General features: G+C 43.8%; 1 protein-coding gene across 1 annotated transcript in view; it reads right to left on the minus strand.

The window, feature by feature from the left end:
* The window catches only part of ASTN2 (astrotactin 2), a 1,029,079-nt gene that overhangs the window by 239,219 nt on the left and 770,296 nt on the right, over window positions 1-19,564 (minus strand). The window lies entirely within an intron of this gene.

Genomic DNA, 19,564 nt, shown 5'->3' on the forward strand with positions numbered 1-19,564 from the left:
TGTGTTCATGTCTTTTAATTGAATCTGAGATTGGGGAGGGGAGGGAAGGGATAAGTTGTGCCTTGCTGCTTTGCTTCCAGACCTGACACTGCATTTTTTGAGAGCAGTATGAATCTACCTAGGTCATTCAGCAAAAAGCACCATTATGTAGAGATAATCCAAAACTTACTCCCACATACATGGGTACAGAATCAGCCTTCAAGGTCTATAGTCACCAACACCATGTTCTAAACTCAGCATCCACCATCTGCTTTATCCTTAGAATTAAAATTCATAAAAGAAACCTGTGCTTTTAGGAAGATCAGAGGTGGGTGAAGGACTTTGTGACAAGGTTCCTCAGGCTCTGGTGTTTCCCAAGCACTGTATTTTGTGCTCTGGGTCCAGGGCTAATGACAAGTCAAAGAATGTACGTTGCTTGCACAGAAGCAAAATCTGCTAAGCCAAGCTACTAAAAAAAAAAAAGAAATGGTAATGGCGTTGCTTTTTTGGCTTCTGTTGTGATAGCTGCCAAAGGATAGGAAAGGAGCTAATTAAAATGATGTTGGACTAGTCTGTCTTGTGCTTTACACCTGGAGAAAGCCCCGTGTTCTGATTATGAACGCGCATCTGATTTCTAAAGATAATATAATTGAGAGGAAATCGATCCAATTAAAAGTGCATCACGGATGACTCCACCAGTTATTACAGCCACTTTATCTGTGGGGGCACCTGGCGGCAGGAGGTCTATCTCTGCTGTCAGCGGGGACTTGCTGAGGCAATAACAGTGGCCGAGGACTTGGGCACAAGGTTTGCGACAGAGAAGTGGATGTAGCGTTGCTGGCTGGCTTGACATAACAATGCCAGGAACCCTCCTGCTGCCCACGCTTCGGGGAGCAAGTGCCGTCACCGTTGCACTCAGCATTTAGGTGTACCCATCTCTGGACCACACTCCTGCCTTGGCCTTCAAATGCAGCAGGCTACCTGCTGATTCAGAATAGAAGTAAATATGAATGCTTTTGTTCCTTTGCTGTGATATTTTAGGTTGTGCTTGGGACAGTCAATTTTCAGTTATCTACCACGTTGACTAAATTGCAGAGTATAGCCCCAAGACTCTAGTTTTACTCAGTTACAGCCATTTGTGTGTGTGTGTGTATGTGGTTTTCTTGTTATCTGAATAAGGGCAGTGATTGCTTTAATCAGATAAAGCCTCACATGCGAGTCTGTCATGTAAAACAGATTGAAAAGCAGCTATTCTGACAGAAGCAGGCTTGTGGGCCAGAAGAACAAGCCCTCGCCTAAACTGGGTACAATTGCTAAACTCTTGCAACTCTACAGAATATGATCTGAAAACCACTGATCACAGCATCACTTAGCTTCCAGTTCATGTTATAGGCCATGTGGCTATGGGCAGTCCCTTAACCCTTCCTCTTAACGGAAACTGATTGATCTTTGCCTCTATGATGGGTGTAAGATGTAAAATAATGTTAAAATACCTGCTACTGTTCTTGGCATACTCAATCAGCCGAGTTGTCTTAAGAGTGGGTTTAGGTTGTTCGACCACTTCAAGTAATACCTCCCCTCTTCCCTGTTGTTACAACTTCCTATTTCCCAACCAAAACCCTTCTCAGGCCTTTCTGCCCTCTAGCCCTAAGTCTCCAAATAAATCTGGTCACCTGTTCCTTGCTACTACCCTTCTACCTACTTCATGTTTCTGTCACTGCATAAATCCCTGTGTTGCAATTGTTTACCCATATATCTAAGCTCTACTGAGGGTCAGCTTTAATCTCTAGCTAAGAACATGTAGCATGATGCTTAACACACAGTATGTCCTCAGTTATTTAATTGGCTGTTATTTACATGCCTTAATGTGACGGCAGGCCCTCCCGTAACCTGAGTCTTCCTAACAACACTCTTACATTGGATGAAGGATACAAAAGTTTATCTGAGAGTAAGATATGTTAAAAAAAAAAGACAAATGACTTACAGATTCAATAAGTCCCTCCTTTCCTTTATTGTTGTGAATGTGCTGTTTGTGAATGTCACTCAGTTGTGTCCAATTCTGCAACCGCATGGGCTGTAGCCAGCCAGGCTCCTCTGTCCATGGGATTCTCCAGGCAAGAATACTGGAGTGGGTTGCCATTTCCTTCTCCAGGGGAGCTTCCCAGCCCAGGGACCAAACACACTCCTCCTGCATTGGCAGGCGGGTTCTTTAACCCCCGTGCCACCTGGGAAACCCCATCATTCTGAGTAATTATATAGAATTTAAAGTTTTGGAACAATGATTCCTTCCATATCTGAGTACCTACTGTGAGCCTGGCACTATGCCAAATGTTCAGAAATGGAAAAAAAAAATAAAAAGTAATATTATAACTTCCTCATAAGTTATTTTACAGTCTTTCTGGAGCATTGGGAATTGAATTCCATTGCCCTGGTCTTCCTCAAAGGCCAGGGATAGGCACTATCTGAATGATAGTGAGAGTCGACCCCAATGTACTCTCCAGCCTGAGATAGTCCACAGAGGGCTACTCCATTATTCCAATCAGCAGGATAAACTTGCCTGGAGTCTTAGTGTTCCTGTGGGTAAGGCAAGTAATGCTTAAGTAGTTGTACTCTTTAATCTCATACTAATTAATGGCCTCTTAAAAGTGAAGTGTTACCAGCTCCATAGGAGGGAAATGCAAGGCAGAGCCTAGTAGTAAATGCAGGGCTCTACGTTGTACCTGACTAGGCTGCTGATCTGCACTCAAGACAAGCAGCTTCTCAAGGGATCACAAAACAAATTACAGATAGGCAATAGCAGATGCCTGCATGAATGTTACAAGCAGGGCAGTAGCGAGCAAGGAGGCTGTTTAGCAAAATACTTCACATTCCAGAACTTTGGCTGTATCTTGTCAATATCATGAATATTCATGGTACCCTAAGTCTGAAGTTAAGAAGTTCTGGGATCAGCAATGCATTCCAGTGGGAAAGTCGCTGGCCTTGATCTGGATCTGAATCACAGCTCTGCCCCTGAACTAGCCATGTGACCTCGGATGAGCACCATACCTCTGCATCAGCTTGCCTATCCTTATAAAGAGAAAGTTGGATTCGATCATCACTAAAATCTCTTCAAGTTCATGATTTTATTTTACCAACTAGAATTGTGGTTGAGTTCCGGGCCCCACCAACACCAATGTTTTTGTGTAATTCTTTTGTGTAATTTTGTCGTGTTTACATTAGAAAGAACCCGTACCTGGTAATCCGCCCCACTATGGTTCCGTTGTTTACCCCAACTGTCGTGACCTTGGGTCTCTTGCTAACTATTGCCACTCTGTTCAGCCACTGTTTTCTCATCTTGTAGAAGGAGATGACAAGTTATGTTTAAAACGGCTGTTGTGAGAATTAAAATATACTAATGGGACAGTATGTATAAAAGCTTCTAATTCAGAAAATGGGAGGTGCTCAGGAAATGTGATTTCCATTGTAGGGGGCAAAGACCTCCTCCCCAACCTCCCACCTCCCATGGTGAACTGATGCAGATTTTTCAAGTTAACACTGGGGGAGATTTCAGACCTGCTCTGGTGGTTCAACCGCACTGCTCAGTTTCTTAATTAAAAAGCCTATTGGAAGAAAAGTGGTATTGCCACAGAGGCAGAGGCAAAACTTTCACAGCAATGTATCCCACTAGGAAAGCTGCACATAAAAGCTAGAGGCTAATGATTTGATTAAAGTCAGTAGGATGAAAAAATAAATAAATAAATAAAGTCAGTAGGATGGCATCTTGACTCTTGGCAGAAACAAGCACGTCTACCTATCCCTCTACATGGCTAGCGTAAAGGCATTTTTCTTCCAGGTCAATATTCATTAACTCAAATAATTACAAAAATCAAAATAAGCCATAAATCTCATTGTTAGGTGGGGGTAATATATTGCAGTTAAAACGGGCTTTGTAAGCATTCAGGGGCTGAGTTCATTCTTGTTTCCCTCACATGTTAGTTCTCTGACCATGGAGTCATTTAGCCTCTCAGCTTCAGTTTCTTCATAAATAATAAAATGATACTGTTTACTGCATTGTTCTGAAGAGATGATCGATATAAAACACTTAGAATTTCTGCTTATAAGCGTTTCATTTTGTAAACTTTAAATAGTGGAAAATATCATAGTAAATTAAATGTATAAAAAGGTTACCCACATTTTTGCGACAGCAGAATCATAGGAACTGGTGAGGTAAAAACTTATTTCCCTCAAAGGAAAATTATTTAGTAACTTACTGAAATCTGGAGTGAATAAGAGTTTGATGACTGTAAGTCAAATGCATATCTTTCCTATAAAAATAAAACCAGGATTTTCTTTAAGTGATTTACTCAGTTTACCTGGCTATAACGCCACTGCATATTTTCACAGAGTATTAATATTTAGATTTAGTTCTTTCATTTATTCATTAGACACATACGACATCTACTGTGTTTTGCTCATAGAGTACTGAATGCAAAGATGAATCAGTCATGAACCCTGCATGCAGTCAGGTAGCTTGTACTCTGGCTGGAGAGATATGGAATGTAAAAAAAAAAATAATACAAATATACAGAATAAGATCAGTGGTGCAAGATAGAAATGGAGTGCCAAGGGTTTAGGAAAAGTCTGCTTCTAGCTGAGAGGATCTGCTTGCTGAAGGGCCTTGCAAGAAGAGGGAGTATCAGGAACACAGGCACAGCATTCCAGGGAAAAGTGAGAAGTTGGGACCAGCACGAGGCTCACATCACAGGAGTGAGGGGGCATTAAAGCAATTCAGAGGTTGAAAGTGATCCATTTGTCCACGACCTTTCAAGTAATATTGCAAGTGGTTGTGTTCATTCTTTTTTTCCTGCCCAAAGCCATATCATTTATTCCTATCAGTATCCATGGCTCAAGGAGGCTTCATTCTTACGGAGGTGGCAGCATATGAATGAGAATCTCCTCAGAGACCTAGGGAGGCCAGGGTGTAAGAAAGGGTAGTTTGAAAATGCACCAGTCCCTATCCCCGACCCCTGGATTCTACTATATCTCCTTATTGGGAATCCCTCAATGAAAGTGTCTCAGAAATTGAATTTTCTGCCTTTCTAAAATCCTGAAATAATATCTAACTGTGTGAGTGTGTGCTCAGTCGTATCCGACTCTTTGTGACCGCATTCACTGTAGCCCTCCAGGCTCCTCTGTATGTGGAATTTTCCAGGCAAGAATACTCAAGCAGGTTGCCATTTCCTTCTCTAGGCGGTCTTCCCAACTCAGGGATCAAACCCACGTCTTTTGTCTCCTGCAGTGGCACTGTGCCACCTGGGAAGCCCCCTCAAAAACCTAAGATAAATGAGTTTTGGAATCTTGATAAAACTTTGTACTAGAATCTGAGTCCCTTTTGGATACTTGAGGTTGACAGCTTTCCAAACCTACCATACTCTTTTCAGCTTCTGCCCTATATCCGGACATGCTGCTAAGAATGCTCAAGCACCTCCACGTGTGGTGCAGTGGGAGGTCCCAACCACACACGCCCCAGCCCTGCATGAGAATCCTCACTGCGGCCGCATCTCCAAGTCACCATAAAGACCACGGTGGCCTCCTTCTCCTGCTCTCAAGCCATTTCTGAACCTGCTAGGGAGCTCACATTGCTCTTCCCATAAACCTTCATTCTGTGACTTAGAAGCATTTTCATATCCACATGGTGGGTGGATAGCATCATCCATTTCAACATCTGAACCAAGTTTTGTGTGGGTCCCCCTCTGCGGAATAACCACAACCTCTGGCATAATAAGCTGTGTTCAGGCAATAGCCACCATCCCAGGTCCTTTATTCTCTTGCTTTGGTTTGCTAACTGGCTCCCTTGTTTTCTGAGACACTGCTTGCCAGCAAGTGTGTACTTTGAGCTGTGCTGCTTCTGGTACATTTGCTGAGCCCTACCACACCTCTCTTTTATCAGTTTAACTGAACTGAACTAGGAGATGTGATAATTGGTACTTAGGGAGCAGGGTGGTCCTGGGTCATGTGTCCTGGCCCCAATCTATCTGTGTCTCAGAATCATGCATCTAGATTCCAGCATAACCTGTGACATCAGGGGAATGACTCTTGCCCCGTGACTACTGGTTGGTTGTCTCAACCAAGCATTGCCTGCCTTCCATAAAGAGCTAGGGAAATGCTGATGCCTCGTGCAACTCGTGGATCTACTGGTGGTGGTTCCCAGGCAGGAAGAGCGCCACCATGTGGAAGACTGCGGGCCACACTCTAAAAGCAGATGGCTCAGGAGGACTCTGCAAAATGTCTCTGCTGCTACTATGTCACTGTTGGTCAAAACAAAAGATCCCAATCTTCAGCGCTATAGAGAAAATCATCCAAGGCCTCCCCGTGACATAGCCAGTGGGTTAATTTAAATTCAGCTTAAGCCTTGAGTCTTTAAACCCTGTAAAGAAGCCATTGCCATGAGGAAGGTCCTAGTCTTGATGATACAGATTTGCTACTCTGGAGGAAGAAACTTATAAATACAAGTAGGGTAGTGAAGCGGAGAAGGCAATGGCACCCCACTCCAGTAGTCTTGCCTGGAAAATCCCATGGAAAGAGGAGCCTGGTAGGCTGCAATCCATGAGGTCGCTAAGAATCGGACACGACTGAGCGACTTCATTTTCACTTTTCACTTTCATGCATTGGAGAAGGAAATGGCAACCCACTCCAGTGTTCTTGCCTGGAGAATCCCAGGGACGGGGGAGCCTGGTGGGATGCCATTTATGGGGTTGCACAGAGTCGGACACAACTGAAGCGACTTAGCAGCAGCAGCAGCAGCAGCAGTAGCAGCAGGGTAGTGAAGAAGCCCCCAAGTCCCTCACCACAAAACTGTATAGTAACCACCAAAAGAAAAAAATCAAATAAATACAGGAGGAGGAAATAAACAACAAACTGAAACAGAGGTCAAAGTGACCCAACTAGAAATTCAAAGTTTACTAAAAGAATTCATACAAAAAATTAAAAAAAGATTGAAGACTGCTAAATGTTTTTTGCACCTTGACAACCTAAGCTCTGAATTAGCTTTTAACATCTGCTGAAATGCACCAATTGTCAAACTTTCATGACTTTTAACCACTACTAGGGATCAAATTAGATTTACATGTGGGGATTCCCCTAAATTTAAACAAGGTACCCCCTAAAACCTTATGGGAGTTACTGAGGACATTTCAGGATATGTACAGAAGACAAATAGGTATACCTCACCTTAATCATCAGAACTAATGCCCTGCCTAGATTCCCCATAGCCTTAACACTCATTACCCTGAAATATTCCATACTGAGTATGGATGCTATGACCCAATGAGTAATAAATTAAAATCGAATTAAGTTTTGGCACTTAGCATTGGCTTACCAAAATAGGAGCACATGGACCCTGCCCCCTCCCATTAGTTAAAATAGTTAAGATGGCCCAGTTTAAACAGAGCCTTGGAGGTTTAAAAGTCATTTTCAAGACCTATTTAGAAAAAGATTGATTATCCCCACTGCTTCATTATTTTAAAGCCCAATTTACCCTGTTCTTAAACCTGGAAAGACTGAATAAAACCTCACAATGGATTACTGCAACCTTAATGCTGACACCCCACCCATTAAGGCTTCCATACCAATTACTGAAATTATAAATTCCATCCAATCAATAACTGGTAAATACTTTGCAGTCATAGACTTGGTTAATCTGTCATGTCAAAGTGTTAGTCGCTCAGTCATGTCTGACTCTGCCACCCCATGGACTGTAGCCCACTGTGCTCCTCTGTCCATGGGATTCTCCAGGCAAGAATACTGGAGTGGGTAGCCATTCCCGTCTCCAGGGGATCTTCCCAACCTAGGGGTTGAATCCACATCTCTTATGTCTCCTGCATTGGCAGGTGGGTTCTTTACCACTGAGCCACTGGGAAAGCCCCAAAGGAGGTCCATGAGAGACAAGGAGTCAACTAAAGATGCTTCTGCTAGGGACACACGTACTAAGTCGCTTCAGTCATGTCCAACTTTTTGCGACCCCATGGACCTGCCAGGATCCTTTGTCCTGGGGAGCCCAGATGTCATCTTTAGTGCCTATTTCTGTCATGTTCAGTGCCTGTTTCAACAGCCTTTCACACACAGTTTGCCTTTGGCTTCAAAGGGACACAATCTCCCTCTGCCCAGCTACACTGAGGTATCTCAACAAGCCAGGCCATCAGACAAAATCTTTATAGACGAGATGTCATGCATTCAGCTTTCTTCAGGAGCACAGTAATGACTTCATACCACTCACGCCCTCTTCCAAAGACATTAATTTGACACACTCATTGGAGACATGCAAACATTCATAAAACAGCTCACAGACAGGGCTGGGTCATTATCTTATGCATTGTACAAGGTCCTGTCACTTTGGTTAAATTCATGAAAATTGTTCAGCTGATGACCATTCCATTCCTGACACTGTCAAAACCAGCATTTATAATGTTAAAATAAAGTCTGACTCTTTTTAGCCTTTTGGGTTTTGGAGACAATGTATTTCTCACTTCGAAATTTTACTTAAGCCCATTTATACTATTACTCACACATCGGCCTACCTTGATTGGGATCTTGTATAACAAAAGGCTCTGTTATCTGCCCAAATTGCGATATAGCAGGCACACCATTGGTGACTCCTAGAGACTTCACTATAAAGGCTTCAGCAGTGTCCTCTCATGCCTCCTGGAGTCTCTGGACCATACAGAACCATAATTTGCCCCTAGACTTCTGGTACAAGAAACAGCCCTCCTCATCTCCATGCTATATGCCATTACAGGGCAACATACTGGGCTTTCCTAGACACAGAGGCTGTGTGACTCTCTCTACTCAGCTTACCACTGCCTTAGATCATGGAAATAGCTCCTTGAAAGCTCAGTGTAGAGCCAAACCTCCTGTATATCACATTTATAGGTGGGATGCCCTCCATCCTTAGTCCTTTGTCAGATGTCATGGTGCCACAGAAAATTAGCAACTCTCCTTTCCTAGACACCTAGATCATCTGGCGAGTCCCCTGGGGTCAACTGAATGACCAGCAAAGGGACTTTATATACTTTCAAGTTGGCACCACCACCATCATATGATATGGGGTTTTTGCTTTTTAGTTCTCACTGAGATGTTCCTGATAATGAGACTGAACCCAAGAGTCTGTACAACTGACCAAACTTCATGCAGTCTCCTTTGCACCAGCTGCCCACGTCAACAGGCAGCCCCATCTGCCATTTCTACAACTCTTGGGCCATCGTCAATGATCTGTTCAACTGGTCTAGCCAATGGCAGCAGCAATTCCCTATCCAAGATTGCCTCTTTGGAGTAAAGAATCCTGAGAATATCTTGTCTCATAGATACCCAACCTATAAATCAAGATCACATATGTCTCTACACATAGTAAATCCACAATAAGGGGCCTCACTAAAACACTCTCCCCTTCAGAGTTCCAGACATTATTGAGACTGACCAAAGAGCTCATTTCATTTCTTAAAATATATGATGTCAGGCTTTCATACAAGGCATTTACTGGAACTTGCATTTCCCTTGCCACTCTCAGACTGCAGGCCTCATAGAGTGCCATCAGTTCAGTTCAGTTCAGTCGCTCAGTCGTGTCTGACTCTTTGTGACCCCATGGACTGCACCGGGCCAGACTTCTATGTCCATCACCAACTCCCAGAGCTTACACAAACTCATGTCCATCAAGTAGGTGATGCCATCCAACCAACTCATCCTCTGTCATACCCTTCTCCTCCCACCTTCAGTCTCTCCCAGCATCAGGGTCTTTTCAAATGAGTCTCTTCTTCACATTAGGTGACCAAAGTATTGGAGATTCAGCTTCAGCATCAGTCCTTCCAATGAATATTCAGGATTGATTTCCTTTAAGATTCACTGGTTTGATCTCCTTGCTGTCCAAGGGACTCTCAAGAGTCTTCTCCAACACAACAGTTCAAAAGCATCAATTCTTTGGCAGTCAGCTTTCTTTATGGTTCAGCCCACAAATCTATACATGACCACTGGAAAAAACAAAGCTTTGACTAGATGGACCTTTGTCAGCAAAGTAATGTCTCTGCTTTTTAATATGCTGTCTAGGTTGGTCATAGCTTTTCTTTCAAGGAGCAAGCGTCTTTTAATTTTATGGCTGTAGTCACCATCTGCAGTGATTTTGGAGCTCGCCAAAAATAAAGTCTGTCACTGTTTCCATTGTTTCCCTATCTATTCACCATGAAGTGATAGGACCAGATGCCATGATCTTAGTTTTCTGAATGTTGAGCTTTAAGCCAACTTTTTCACTCTCCACTTTCACTTTCATCAAAGGCTCTTTAGTTCTTTTTTGTTTCTGCCATAAGGGTGGTGTCATCTGCATATCTGAGGTTATTGATATTTCTCCCAGCAATTTTGATTCCAGCTTGTGCTTCATCCAGCCCAGCATTGCACATGATGTACTCTGCATCTAAGTTATATAAGCAGGGTGACATATACAGCCTTGACATACTCCTTTCCCGATCTGGAACCAGTCCATTGTTCCATGTCCAGTTCTAACTGTTGCTTCTTGATCTAAATACAGATTTCTCAGGAGGCAGGTAAGGTGGTCTGGTATTCCCATCTATTTCAGAGTTTCCACAGTTTATTGTGATCCACACAGTCAAAGGTTTTGGCGTAGTCAATAAAGCAAAAGTAGATGTTTTTCGGGAACTCTTTCGCTTTTTCGATGATCCAGCGGATGCTGGCAATTTGATCTTGGTTCCTCTGCCTTTTCTAAATCCAGCTTGAACATCTGTAAGTTCATGGTTCACATACTATTGAAGCCTGGCTAGGAGAATTTTGAGCATTACTTTGCTAGCATGTGAAATGAGTGCAATTGTGTGGTAGTTTGACTATTTTTTGGATTGCCTTTCTTTGGGATGGGAATGAAAACTGACCTTTTCCAGTCCTGTGGCCACTGCTGAGTTCTCCAAATATCCTGGCATATTGAGTGCAGCACTTTCACAGCATCATCTTTTAGGATTTGAAATAGCTCAACTGGAATTTCATAGTGATGTTTCCTAAGGCCCACTTGACTTCACATTCTAGGATGTATGGCTCTGGGTGAGTGACCACACCATCATGGTTATCTGGGTCATTAAGGTCTTTTTGTATAGTTCCTCTGTGTATTCTTGTCACCTCTTCTTAATATCTTCTGCTTCTGTTAGGTCCATACCATTTCTGTCCTTTATTGTGCCTATCTTTGCATGAAATGTTCCCTTGATATCTCTTATTTTATTGAAAAGATCTCTAGTCTTTCCCATTCTATTGTTTTCCTCTATTTCTTTGCATTAATCACTGAGGAAGGCTTTCTTATCTCTCCTTGCTATTCTTTGGAACTCTGCATTCAAATGGGTATATCTTTTCTCCTTTGCTTTTCACTTCTCTTCTTTTCTCAGCTATTTGTAAGGCCTCTTCACACAACCATTTTGCTTTTCTTTTTCTTGGGGATGGTCTTGATCACTGCCTCCTGTACAATGTTATGAACCTGCATCCATAGTTCTTCAGGCACTCTGTCTATCAGACCTAATCCCTTCAATCTGTGACTTCCACTGTATAATCAATCATAAGGGATTCGATTTAGGTCATACCTGAATGGTCTAGTGGTTTTTCTCACTTTCTTCAATTTAAGTCTGAATTTGGCAATAAGGAATTCATGATCTGAGCCACAGTCAGCTCCTGGTCTTGTTTTTGCTGGCTGTATAGAGCTTCTCCATCTTTGGCTGCAAAGAATATAATCAATCTGATTTCAGTTTTGACCATCTGGTGATGTCCATGTGTAGAGTCTTCTCTTGTGTTGTAGGAAGAGGATGTTTGCTATGACCAGTGTGTTCTCTTGGCAAAACTCTGTTAGTCTTTGCCCTGCTTCATTCTGTACTCCAAGGCCAAATTTGCCTGTTACTCCAGGTATTTCTTGACTTTCTACTTTTGCATTCCAGTCCCTTATAATGAAAAGGACATCCTTTTTGGGTGTTAGTTCTAGAAGGTCTTGTAGGTCTTCATAGAACCGTTCAACTTCAGCTTCTTCAGCATTAGTGGTTGGGGCATCGGATCGGATCGGATCGGATCAGTCACTCAGTCGTGTCCGACTCTTTGCGACCCCATGAATCGCAGCACGCCAGGCCTCCCTGTCCATCACCAATTCCCGGAGTTCACTGAGACTCACGTCCATCGAGTCAGTGATGCTATCCAGCAATCTCATCCTCTGTCCTCCCCTTCTCCTCTTGCCCCCAATCCCTCCCAGCATCACAGTCTTTTCCAATGAGTCAACTCTTTGCATGAGGTGGCCAAAGTACTGGAGTTTCAGCTTTAGCATCATTCCTTCCAAAGAAATCCCAGGGCTGATCTCCTTCAGAATGGACTGGTTGGATCTCCTTGCAGTCCAAGGGACTCTCAAGAGTCTTCTCCAACACCACAGTTCAAAGGCATCAATTCTTCGGCGCTCAGCCTTTTTCACAGTCCAACTCTCACATCCATACATGACCACAGGAAAAACCATAGCCTTGACTAGACGAACCTTTGTTAGCAAAGTAATGTCTCTGCTTTTGAATATGCTATCTAGGTTGGTCCTAACTTTCCTTCCAAGGAGGAAGCGCCTTTTAATTTCATGGCTGCAGTCACCATCTCTAGTGATTTTGGAGCCCAGAAAAATAAAGTCTGACACTGTTTCCACTGTTTCCCCATCTATTTCCCATGAAGTGATGGGACCGGATGCCATGATCTTAGTTTTCTGAATGTTGAGCTTTAAGCCAACTTTTTCACTCTCCTCTTTCACTTTCATCAAGAGGCTTTTGAGTTCCTCTTCACTTTCTGCCATAAGGGTGGTGTCATCTGCATATCTGAGGTTATTGATATTTCTCCCGGCAATCTTGATTCCAGCTTGTGTTTCTTTCAGTCCAGCATTTCTCATGATGTATTCTGCATATAAGTTAAATAAACAGGGTGACAATATACAGCCTTGACAAACTCCTTTTCCTATTTGGAACCAGTCTGTTGTTCTGTGTCCAATTCTAACTGTTGCTTCCTGACCTGCATACAAATTTCTCAAGAGGCAGATCAGGTGGTCTGGTATTCCCATCTCTTTCAGAATTTTCCACAGTTTATTGTGATCCACACAGTCAAAGGCTTTGGCATAGTCAATAAAGCAGAAATAGATGCTTTTCTGGAAGTCTCTTGCTTTTTCCATGATCCAGTGGATGTTGGCAATTTGATCTCTGGTTCCTCTGCCTTTTCTAAAACTAGATTGAACATCTGGAAGTTCACGGTTCATGTATTGCTGAAGCCTGCCTTGGAGAATTTTGAGCATTACTTTACTAGTGTGTGAGATGAGTGCAATTGTGGGGTAGTTTGAGCATTCTTTGGCATTGCCTTTCTTTGGGATTAGAATGAAAACTGACCTTTTCCAGTCCTGTGGGCACTGCTGAGTTTTCCAAATCTGCTGGCATCATCTTTCAGGATTCGGAATAGTTCAACTGAAATTCCATAACCTCCACTAGCTTTGTTCGTAGTGATGCTTTCTAAGGCCCACTTGACTTCACATTCCACAGACTTGGATTACTGTGATATCGAATGGTTTGCCTTGGAAATGAACAGAGATGATTCTTTCGTTTTTGAGATTGCATCCAAGTACTGCATTTCAGACTCTTTTGTTGACTATGAGAGCTACTCCATTTCTTCTAAGGGATTCTTGCCTCAGTAGTAGATTTAATACATAGAACTTAACACACTCAAGTTCAATCAAATGAAACATGGCCCATTTCAGTTATCAGACGTCCATGGTGAAATGTAGTAAAGCATCTGCCTGTGTATTTGATGCCCGGCCTCTGACAGCCTTGGAGCCGCCTTCTTCTTGCCCCCCAGCCTCTCATGAGGCCTGAGCTCGCCCGTCTTGGGTGCCAGTGCTGTCGGTGCTGAGTCGTGTCCGACTCTGCAGCCCCGTGGACTGCAGCCCGCCAGGCTCCCCTGTCCATGGGGTTCTCTAGGCAAGAATACTGGACTGGGCTGCCATTCCCTTCTCCAGGGGATCTTCCCAACCCAGGGGTTGAACCCACATCTCCTATGTCTCTTCTATTGGCAGGCAGGTTCTTTACCACTAGTGTGACCTGGGAAGTCCTTGGGATGTTGAAACCATGCAAGCATCAGCCAGCACATGGAACCCACGCAACCTCCCTTGCTATTATATAAAAGTCAAGCCAGTCTTTTTCACTTGCTCTCTCAAGCCATTTTCGTACCTGCTTCAGAGCTGCCTCTGCTTTCCCCCAGAAAGCTCCATTACATGAATGACAAATCTTTTAAAGTCCTCTTGGTACGTGTATGTTGCACCATCCATTTCATCATCTGAACCAAATACTGACTGGGAGTCCATCCCCCTACTTCTGACTGGCAACAAATATTTAGAGTCAAATATGAAAACAACTTCATAACATGACAAATTTAAAAATTGTATTAAGTTTAATTTCTAAGCAACCACATGAATAAAACTAGGTGCTTTTGTGAAATGACAGGTAATATTTACACTTAAAAATAATAATGACTCTCTAAATCTCTCAGACCCAAGGATCTGAAACTTGTTTGGCAAATATAGTGATTTTGTAAAAATGTTGGAAATAAAGTTAAAAATACTACACTCAAAGAGTGAAGAGGGAGCAGGCATGCATGCTACCTCACCTACTCCATGATTCTGGGGGCTGGATTTAGGAGATTAAACTTGCATTGATTGATACCTTGGAAGAAATGTATGATGCACACACAGATGGGACATATACCCTGGACCGTCAATGCTGCTGCTGCTGCTGCTGCTGCTGCTAAGTCACTTCAGTCATGTCCGACTCTGTGCGACCCCAGAGATGGCAGCCCACCAGGCTCCCCCGTCCCCAGGATTCTCCAGGCAAGAACACTGGAGTGGGTTGCCATTTCCTTCTCCAATGCATGAAAGTGAAAAGTGAAAGTGAAGTCACTCAGTCATGTCCGACTCTTAGCGACCCCATGGACTGCAGCCTACCAGGCTTCTCTGTCCATAGGATTTTCCAGGCAAGAGTACTGGAGTGGGGTGCCATCACCTTCTCCAGGACCATCCATAAAGGCTAATTGTTACCTAAATGAAAGATGCAAATGATAAAGGAAAAACTCAAAGTATGCAATCTTCTCTTCTGCTCTGGTGGCCAGTGCCACAGATACCTGTTTTCCCTCAATGGAAAGGGGACATCAATTCACACTGGTACAGAGTATATACCAGGACTATTCCTAATGTCCCATACATTTTACACCAGTTAAAGCTAGCCTATGATCGGCAGCCTGGACAGCCTCTCTGAATGAGATACAGCCTCTCTAAATAAAACATCAGAAACCATACTGGGTGTGGCAGGGGGGAAGAGAGCTCCTTAAAGAAACAAGCTACAAAAGAGGAACTATATTTTTTATGCTGTGCTTACTGCTTAGTCGCTCAGTCATGTCCAACTCTTTGTGACCCCACAGACTGTAGCCCACCAGGCTCCTCTGTCTACGGGGGTTCTCCAGGCAAGAATACTGGAGTGGGTTGCCATGCCTTCCTCCAGGGGATCTTCCCAACCCAGGGATCGAACCCAGGTCTCCTGCATTGCAGGCGGACTCTTTACCTTCTGAGCCACCAAGGAAGAAATGCTTTTATGCTGGGAGATACTGTTGTTTTTCTTCTTTTCCCTGTGACTTCAACAATCTATGCAACTGGATCTCAAACCTGCGTTTTTCAGACCTTACCTTCCTTTTGATCACCAGACTGATACATGTTTCCAGGTGCTCACTTTATCTGGCCAGTTGGCATGCCAGCTGTAGGCTGGTGTGTTCAGTGAAGATATCCCTTAGAAAACATAGACTCAGCATATTTAAGACTGAACTCGTCTCTCCAGTACCTGCTCTTCTGCTTCTGTTCCATTTAAGGAACATGGGCATTGACAAAAGCACGTAGGCCTGAAACTGGCACCATTTCTAATCACCTCCCTCACCTCTCACCTCCTACCTCCCACTATTCAATCATAATGTTCTCATCACACCAGCAGCTTAATATTTTTCACATCCCTTTATTCTTCTTTCTCATGACTACAGACATGTTCAGCTCCTATTATTTTCCTCCTGAAACACTGTTACAGCTTCCTAACTGATCTGCCTGCATGCCCACTTGTTAAGGCATGTCCGACTCCTTGTGACCCCGTGGACTGTAGCCCGCCAGGCTCCTCTGCCCATGGGATTCCCCAAGTAAGAACACTGGAGCGGGTTACTGTTTCCTTTTTCAAGGGGTCTTCCTGATCCAGGAATCTAACCCACATCTGCATCGGTAGGCGGATTCTTTACCACTAAGCCACCTGGGAAGCCTTCTTTAGTCTAGCACCCCACTAACTACACTTCCTCCTATCCCAAGTCAAGCCCAATCCCACAACAGCCAGAGTCAAATTTAAAATGTAGGTACTAATAATAATACATAAAAGCTTTAAATGACTTTAAAGTGATCCTGGTAAAAGAAAAAAAAAAATCTTTAACATAACTGTATATCCAGTGGGATTTTGTTCCCACCTATTTATCTTTCTAGGTTGATCTCATCACTGCTTCCATCCCTCCCTAGGCCTTGTTAGTACTTGCTTTTATGCTACCTAAAACACTTTCCCTCTCCCTACTCTCTCATGTCCCTTAAATCTTACCTCCTCCAGGTCTTCTGGTCACCCTTCCTGATCCACTACACAATTTGAGTCAGGTGTCCACACCACCTTTTGTGTTTCTGCCTTGTAGCATTGCATGATTGTTTCCTTGTTACCTATCTCTCTCTAAGGCTAGACTGAGCTCTGTGAAGGCAGAGTGAGTTTTACTTTACCACTGCATCTGTAGCATCTCACACGGTTCCCAAAACAAAGCAGGCACTAAAACTGTTGCTGGATAAAACCAGGGCAGGGGGGCGGCGGGGGGCGGAGGTCAGCTTAGCTCATATGTTGATATCTATGAACATTTTGGGTCACATTTAGCACACGCTGGTTATGCCACCTCCTGCTCCTCCCACCAGCTGCCTCACTAAATCACTGACTGTTGCAACAGAAAAATGGGATGTGGTTGAAAGGTAGGTGGGGTGGTTCCCTGAGATTTCATTTTCCATAGAGGATCTTCTCAACTATAAAATCATTAAAAGCTGTGTTCCCTTCTGGAAATTCAATCCAAACTTTTGTCTGGATGCAAAATCAGGGCTCAAAGAGACACTTTCGATTGTGTGATTATGTAAATGATATCTCAATAAATAAATAAAGCTGTTACAAACAAAAAAGGGCGTACCTTTGGACACAGGGGCCCTTGAATTGCCTCTCAACACACTTTCCTGGATGGGGAAGGGAGAAGAGGGAGCCAATTCAAATCCTCATTCTGCCACTAATGTGTAATTCTCTTTGAGCAAGTTGCTTACTCTCTCCGGGACTCCATTTCATCAATAATAGAGTTATTAAATTAAGGATATTTCCAGTTGCAAATGCCAATGGTACTGGGGCCCCAGACCTTAGGGACTTCTTGAGCCAAGAGCTCCAAAAGGAGTCTCCCATTTCCTTGGACACCTGTGGAATAGGAAGAGACAGAAACGCAGATCCCAGGGACCCTAAGGAGGCACTCCTGGGGCCTACAGCTGGTGTGTCAGATGAAGACAGCCAAGGCCAGCTCCAATCCAACAGATCAAAGGTCCAAGCCATCTCTAAGGCCTGCCTCAAAGCCTTCACCCTTATCCAGAGCCAAGGTGTTGCTAGGAAACAAGGGTCTGGAACCTGTGAGCCAACATCATGCAGGCTGGAATCATGCTGGTCTGTCTGTCTCTTTCCTCATTCCTCCTGACCAAGTGCTTCTAATTACTTTGTGGGAAGAGAAATGCCTCTCGGAGAGAACAGTCTTGTGGGAACGCCCACTGTGGTTAAATAACAGTAAAAAGTAAATGGGGAGAGAACTGGAGCAAGGAAAGATGGAAGGAAGAGAAGGCAAGAAGGATTACCTTTGACCAGCTACGTGCCTTTGGACTATATATCTTACCCACTTGGAGTCTCAGTTTCCCAGGCATAAACATATCAGCTCTAGAGGATTGTTTTGAGGATTAAATGAGACTGTGAAGTGCCACTGAGTCCCCTGCCCTGCCGTGGCTCTCAGTACATGAGTTCTGTTGTTGCAGTGGGGCAGGAGGACATGTGGATTCTGGAGTCAGACAGTCCTGGGATAGAAAATGGCCCAGGACCAAGCCATGTGAATTTTCTCATTTAGAAGATGGGATAACAATCTGGACCTCAGAGGGATGTTTTGAGGTCCCTGGTGGCTCAGATGGTAAAGGATCTGCCTGTAGTGTGGGAGACCTGGGTTTGATCCCTGGGTCAGGAAGATCCCCTGGAAGAGGGCATGGCTACCCACTCCAGTATTCTTGCCTGGAGAATCCCATGGACAGAGGAGCCTGGTGGGCTACAGCCCATGGAGTTGCAAAGAGTCGGACACAATTGAGCAACTAACACAGGGATGTTACAAAGATGATGTGAGATCATATGATTAAATGGTTCGCAGTAGGAGCAGAAAATCAGTCAGTCATTGCTGCCCACTCATCTGTTACCCCTCCCCCAACACACACACACACAACTACACAGCCTCAACGACCATAAGCTTGGCGTTTGGTGGTGCAAGCACTGTGCTCCATTGCTGGGCTCCAGGCTGTGCTTTCTGATGACTCTGCCTTCTATTCCCACCTCCAGGCTCAGCCAGGACTCAAATTCACAAGCTGGCAAATCAACCAGAGATGGACAGCCATGGGTTTAGAAGGTCAACCAGAGATGGACAGCCATGGGTTTAGAAGGTCTAGCAGGACAAGGGCTTACATATTAGGCTGCTGGTCTCAGAAGTGGAGAGAATTCTTATCATTAGGCTTTTTGTTTTCGAAAACTAATTGTAATAAGCATTATCACTAATTTGATTGTGTCTCATAGTAACAAATGATAATAATCCTAGCAAGTATTTCCTGAGCATTTCTTACATGTAGAGTGCAGAGATAATCACTTTCTGAACATTGATTCATTCAATTCTCAAAACAGTACTGTGAGGCGAGCACGATTAGGCCCATTTTAAAGATAAAGGAACTGAGGCTCAGGAAACCCTAAATCACATCTGCAAACTCAAGAGGTAACTCACACACCACCTGATTTGTATGCTGTTATTTGCTGAAAGGTACACCTCTGGTAAGGAGGGGGCAAGAATGATTGATTTCTTGTTGATTTCCTACCATGGAACCAATTAACCACATGATCTCTTGTCATCGTCAAAACAGCCCTGAAAGGTCCAGATGCTTTTCCAACAATTCCCCTGGCACCTCCTAAATGGGCCCCTTATTTTCACTTATTTTCAGGCATTAGGAAGTTCAGCCTCTCCTACTGGTGAGAATTCTCTGCTGTGGACACAGCGAGTGGCAGTTTCTCTACCTACCTGGGAGGCAGAAGTGCAAAGACATCCAAAGTTCTAGCAAAGAAGCCAAGGGCATCTGTCAGGAGCACCTGAGCTGACTCAGGTACTGTTGCTCCCAACTGCTTTGGCCAGAGTCTCGTAGGCTGCTCTA

The sequence above is a fragment of the Bubalus kerabau genome, chromosome 4, assembly GCF_029407905.1.
Source record: "Bubalus kerabau isolate K-KA32 ecotype Philippines breed swamp buffalo chromosome 4, PCC_UOA_SB_1v2, whole genome shotgun sequence".
In the NCBI taxonomy this organism is placed as follows: Eukaryota; Metazoa; Chordata; class Mammalia; order Artiodactyla; family Bovidae; genus Bubalus; species Bubalus kerabau.